Raw genomic sequence first — 5,816 nt, 5'->3', positions numbered from 1 at the left:
CGCCCGCCCACTGCGCATGCGCAGCGTTTCCGCACGCCACCTAAGGCGGCTATTCCCTCCTACCGGGCTTTCTCCGGCGAGCGGGAGGGGGTGGTGCTGTGATTGGTCTGTCCCATTCAGCCGCTTCCGTGACCCCCCCTCCGTCTGCCCTCCCGCAGCGCTATCTCCTTCCTGGCGCCGGGCGCGCTCAAGAATATCCGGCATACCGTGAGGGAGACACCTCCCCCACTTTCCTGCCCGGCCCCCTCCTCTGCTCGCCCGCCGCCTCATTGCGCAAGCGCATCAGCGGGCGGGCGAAGGGAGGAGGAGCTCGCTGCTCCGGGAAAGGAGGGGGGAAGCTAAAAGTTTGTGTGAGGGCGGGGCGGTGAGGCGCTTGGAGTCGCCGCCGGGAGAAGGTGAGACCGGAGCCGAGTGAGGGGGTATGCGCGCAGGGGGGGTGAAGCGGCAGTCGTGGCCGTGGCGGAGCGGGAGGTGAGGCAGCGGCGCCGGCCCCCGAGTGAGAGGTAGCCGTACGTCCTGAACTGGGGAATGGGGAGTGGGATCTGTCTCTTGTTCTCAGCGAGATGGTGCGAGCTGTGCTGGGCGGCAGCGGCCGGGCGTCGGGACTGTCGCGGGCCGTTCACCTGCTGCCGGCACGTCTGGTGGCGGCTGGGGCGGTCACGTCCGGCGAGGGGCGGCCGACGGCTGAAGCGGGGACTGCTGTCTGGTCAGGGGGCCGCGCTGAGCCGGCGACCGGACCGCTCGCCTGAGACGCCGCCGGCCCCTGCCCCGGCGAGCGACGCCCACCCGCGGAGGGGCCCTCGTGGGCGTGAGGCCTGGAAGCCGCCTGTGGACGGTCCAAGTGAGGTTCACACACAGATCGCGGGGCGAGCTGTAGGCGCTGTCCCGTAGGTTGTGTAAGCGGGGGACAGCCTGCCCCTGAAGTGGGGATGTTTTCGTGTGGAGACGGTGCGCGCTCCTGTGTTGGCTCTGTGAGAGCCAGAACATAAAGTTAATGTGTAACTTGGTAGTTGCATGCCCATCAGCCAGTTTCTCTGAAGTGTTTTCAGAGGGTGTTTAGAACAGGAAATGCCAGTACAGGTAGTATGGAGCCATTTGAAATTTAATCAGTTTACAGAATTTGGAGGCTGTGTTATTTGCTGTGTTCGTGCAGGTAGGAATTTCCGAGGCATGTAGGTAGATGTATGCAAATTGTATGTTTAGCCTCTCATCTAAGTTTAAGTTTATCGTTTGCTTTGATTTTCAATGCAAATAATTTCAAGTCAGCTTTTGAAAGGAAATATATCTCATTCTTTCAACATCTATTTTTTTCCCACAATAAGTCTGAGTTTTTCATATCTCTACTTAATGTTTTACATTACACGTACATGCAAAAATGTGTAAAAAGAGATCCCTTCTTACTTAACTTTGAAGCTACTAGGATTATTTTAAGAGAGAAAAACTTAATCACATAAACAGTGCTGTGCCTGACTGATGCAATATCCTCTTCCCCCTCTGACTTTATTATTAACTGTTCTGTTCTTGTATAAGGGTAATTTTAGGTGTTAAAATAGTGAAAGCTCATGTTATATAAATGTATAAATTATATATAATGTAATTTATAAGTAAATTAATTATCCTTATCAAATAATACATAGTCCTTTCCTCCCCTAACAAATTATTTCAAAGTAAGATATATTTACTGTTTTCTTTAGGTGGTTTTTTTTTTATGTTACTTTTGTAAAAAGTTACCCTGGACCAGGGGGATGTTGACAGTAAAATACAAAAATATGCACTTTAATATCAAAAGTTGATAGTGCACAATCTTTTTCAGTTGTAGGATGTATGTGATGTACTCCTAACAGAATTGTTTGGGTATGAGACCCATGGGACTTCAGGGTCAGAGTATTAACGCTATTGTGTGTTTTGATTACATTGCTTCCTAAGATCTCACTAGCAACACTTGTGATTTTTCCTTGGTTAATGCCTCTTGGTAGAGTAGAACAGTTCAGTCACATGAGGGATGTAGTGATGGGAATGAAGTCTGTTCAAAGAGTTATTAAAAATTGTCCTCATGGCTTAAGCAGAAACAAACTGGTGTTAGCCAGGTTAAATGAGACTTGAGGCCATAACAGGGACAGCGACTGGATAAGAATTTTAGATGTGTGGACTGAGTGAAATATTTGTGCATAGGTCTTGTACAGATTTTTTGTGAAGAAATTTAGGAACTGTAACAATTCAGATTTTTTTTTTTTTTTTTTTTTTTTTTTTTTTTTTTTTGTTAGACCAATAAAATGTGGGTTGCCTTGAAGATTATGCTCATATTGCCTTTCCTTGTGACTCAGTTATGTTGTTGTTCCTGGTAACTTAAGAAACAGAACACTTTTTGAGGAGGAACAGAACTTCAGTGTTTTGCACTTCTATTCATGATCAAGCATCTACAAAGAAAACTAAAAGGCATGGTTATAGTTTATGGACCCAGTTAACTGGGAAATGTAGGCAAGTGTGACAATTATGACTGTAGAGATACCTTCTGTCTTTCTGAGGTTCAAGAAAGAGTACATGGTAGTCTCAGAACAAAGCACTTTGTAAAGGAATAGGAAGATGGAGAAACAGAAGTCTACTCTGTTGTTTCTGTGTGATGATTCACTGCAAATGCTGGCCCATGTCATGGGTTCGGAATTTGTACTCTTTGAGGAACTCAGAGTTCCTATTGTAGCTATTTCTAAAGTTGTTGTCTAGTTATGACAGCCCAGAGATGCTGGGCTGTGAACCTGTTGCTTTGGTTTTGATGCAAACAGGAAAGTTTTTATTGGAACAGCTTGAAGAAAAAAATATCTGTGCTTATACAAAACCCATCTGGGAAAGCATCTGCACTTCTGGTTCTCCCATCTTGAGGGGATACAGAGAAGCGTGCATGCAAGAGCAGTGGTTTGGCATATGAGGAACAGTTAAATGGATCAGGGCTGAAGAAGAGACAATAGAGGTCTTCAAAACAGAAAAAAAAGAACCAAACCTGGGTTTAAAACCTTCAGAGATTGGTTGGAAGAATTTCTAGAAGCGATAACCGTCAAAACACCATTTTTGTCTCTTGGGGACTTAATAAGTCAGTGACTGGAGGCAGAAAGAGTGTGTCAGGCCAATACCACTGACTGGTATACTTGCAGATGGCCCACAAAATCAAGGCTAATGGTCACTGCTGGGAATATAATATGCTTTCCCCCATGCCCGACACCCTCTCCAGTCTTACAGTGGTGTTCTTATTTCATGTTGTGTGTGTTGTATGTAAGTGCTAATAATGAAGGTTATTTTCTCTGGTGTTTCAAATAGTGAGAATTTGCATGTTAACATATTTCCTTGTCAGTTTTTGCAGTGAATAGTATAATTTTCAAAGACAAAGACTGGGCATTACTAAAAGCATTAGGTGTATCTTATGGCAAAAAAGATCTGCTGATATATACAGTCCAACATGATGGTAAAGGTGCAAGGGGACATGGTTTGTGCAGGGACCAAAAAAGTTGAGTGAACTCTCCAATACCATCACAGTACAAACCAAATTTTTGTTCTTGACAAAATTTGGCAATTTCAAATTACAAACTTCTGAGCTGAGGAAAACAATCAAATTCTTGCACATTGTTGAAATTTTGATTGATTTCATTCTGTTGAGAAGGAGAAAGTAACCACAGTTCCTGTAATGTTGGTTTGCTGCAAAAAACTCTAGTTGGTTCCCATCATAAGCATATTCCATTGTACTGCATTTAATCATTCTTCCTTCCAAATTTTTGTTGTTTTGTACTGAAATTCCTAAGTTTTAACATATATTACTTTAGAAATTGATTTACCGCAGTTGTCAGACCATTGAGTAAGTTGCCAGGCTCAGCACAGAGGTGTGAACTTCCAAGCAGAAGCAAAAAAAACTGTGTTGCTTAAAAGTAACCTTAGCATTGGGAATGAAAAAGCTTTCCCAGTAGTCATGCAACACACTTCGAGTAGTTGCAAAATGAAGCTAAGAAGATGTAAATAATGATTCTTCAGCCAAATTTCAGAGACACACAGAGCCAACAACTTCTGAACCTATCGCAAGTTTCCACCTGATTTGATGGACGGTCTAGAAGTCTTATAAATGATGATGTACTTACAAAGTACCTGAAAACAGGCAGCTAGCTGGAAGAGAGAGACCTTGTCAGAAGAAGTAAGGAGCAGAGGTGGCAAAATCCCCAAGTAGGTAGAAAATCACAAGAGAACTCAGCTGTGAGATGTAAAACTGTCAGAAGCCAAGCATTGATAGTTTCAGTATTCACAGACTTTATCTCAACTGTTTATCTCAACAGTTTTATCTAAATGAGTATCAAAGATTCCTAAACCTAAATCTGCTTGTAGAAAGTTACTTGTTTAGGTAAAATAGTGACTGCTGGTTTGTAAGCTGATTCAGTGACATTACTTGTTATATTGAAAAGATTGTGATGGCTGCAGTTACTTGTGTGCTAGGGTATAGCAGCAAAACTGGTGATAACTTGTGTTTCTGCTGACTAGCGTGTCTGTTCTTCTAGAAGCTATAGAGGCAAGTGACCAGAAATTTGTGGCAGGCATATATTTTGTTCTGTAAGGCTACGCAACAAAAGGCAGCCATGTGCTTGTTGAGATCATTGATGACTGAAGAACAGTGTCTGTTCTTCAGAGGTAGGTGAGGTAGGAGAATTTAGGCTTTTAAATGCATATTGATTTGAAGAGTTCATACCCTTGTTTAGTGCCTTTGGTTTGAAACAATAATCCAAAACTGATCCCTTTAGTCTGAAGGGCAAGAATATTTCTTTAACTCTCAGCTATTAAAAATCTCATGTAGCATGTCAATTACATTTATGTGAAATAACTGTTTTCCTGGGAGATTGCACCTACTGAAGACTATTTGTGGTTTAGTGACTTAGAAGCTATTGTTAGTGACCCACACCTTTGCCAAGCCAGGAACTTGCAAAGAACTAGTAAACCCTAGTGGCTAATAAATGCTATAGTGCTCTTAGTATGCTTGCCACAGACATGTAAGAATAGTCTGCAGCTCCTGATTATACTGTAAAGTATAGAATTTGAGTTAAGGGAGTCAGTAGTCTAGGTCCCAATCATTTGAAAGCTTAGCCAAGCATTATAGGAGGTGGAAGGAACCCAGGTTGATCAGCATCATCTTTTCTCTGATTTATGGAACTGCCTACAGTCGAGGGTAGGCTTGTCAGCAGACAAAAAAATACTCCTTGTGACTAGAGTATACATTCTTGCCAGTGTCTTCAACAATAGCTTTCTTTGATTTTGCCTTTTTTCTTTCCTGTTTCCCTTTTTTTTTTTCTTTTTTTTTAAACAACAAACTCAGACTTTCATATACTTGCATGTTGTAAATTTAAAAGCAAGATGCTAGTCTAAACTTTGTCTCCTTAGGGCTGTGATGACAAATGGATGGCATAAGTTAATCACATTGCTTATGGCACCATTGGAAGGCTCATCTACAGTGCCCCTCTAGAGAACTCACTGTGTCAAGATAGTATTATTTCACAACTTCTCTCTGTTCCTTGGGTTAAATGATCATTTGAGGGGTGAAAGAGTAGTAGGGGGACTGGAGTGCCCATTTGGTGCGAAGTTCTAGTTGAGAAGTACAGAGAGATCTTTTAGATGAAATACCTTTCTGACATGCCCTTCTTGCTTTTTCTTATATATTTGGCGTATTTGAACTTTTGCAGGGGGAAGTATGTTTAGTTTGACCTGTGCACTGTAAAGAATTAATTTATAGAAAAAGTAATTTAAGATGGTTGGAATGAAATAATATTTAAGTAGCTTCTGATCTTTCTGGTGTT

General features: G+C 42.4%; 1 protein-coding gene across 2 annotated transcripts in view; it reads left to right on the top strand.

The window, feature by feature from the left end:
* Positions 1–339: 339 nt before the first annotated feature.
* Positions 340–5,816, top strand: part of USP53 (ubiquitin specific peptidase 53) — a 39,295-nt gene continuing 33,818 nt past the window's right edge. The window contains exon 1 of one of the 2 annotated variants that reach the window (XM_080633454.1): positions 340–395. The gene's annotated coding sequence lies outside the window, so the exon portion shown is untranslated. The other variant, XM_080633452.1, reaches the window with a different exon arrangement.

Source organism: Psittacula echo (assembly GCF_963264785.1).
Source record: "Psittacula echo genome assembly, chromosome: 1".
Lineage (NCBI taxonomy): Eukaryota > Metazoa > Chordata > Aves > Psittaciformes > Psittacidae > Psittacula > Psittacula echo.
This window is presented reverse-complemented; position numbering and strand designations above follow the sequence as displayed.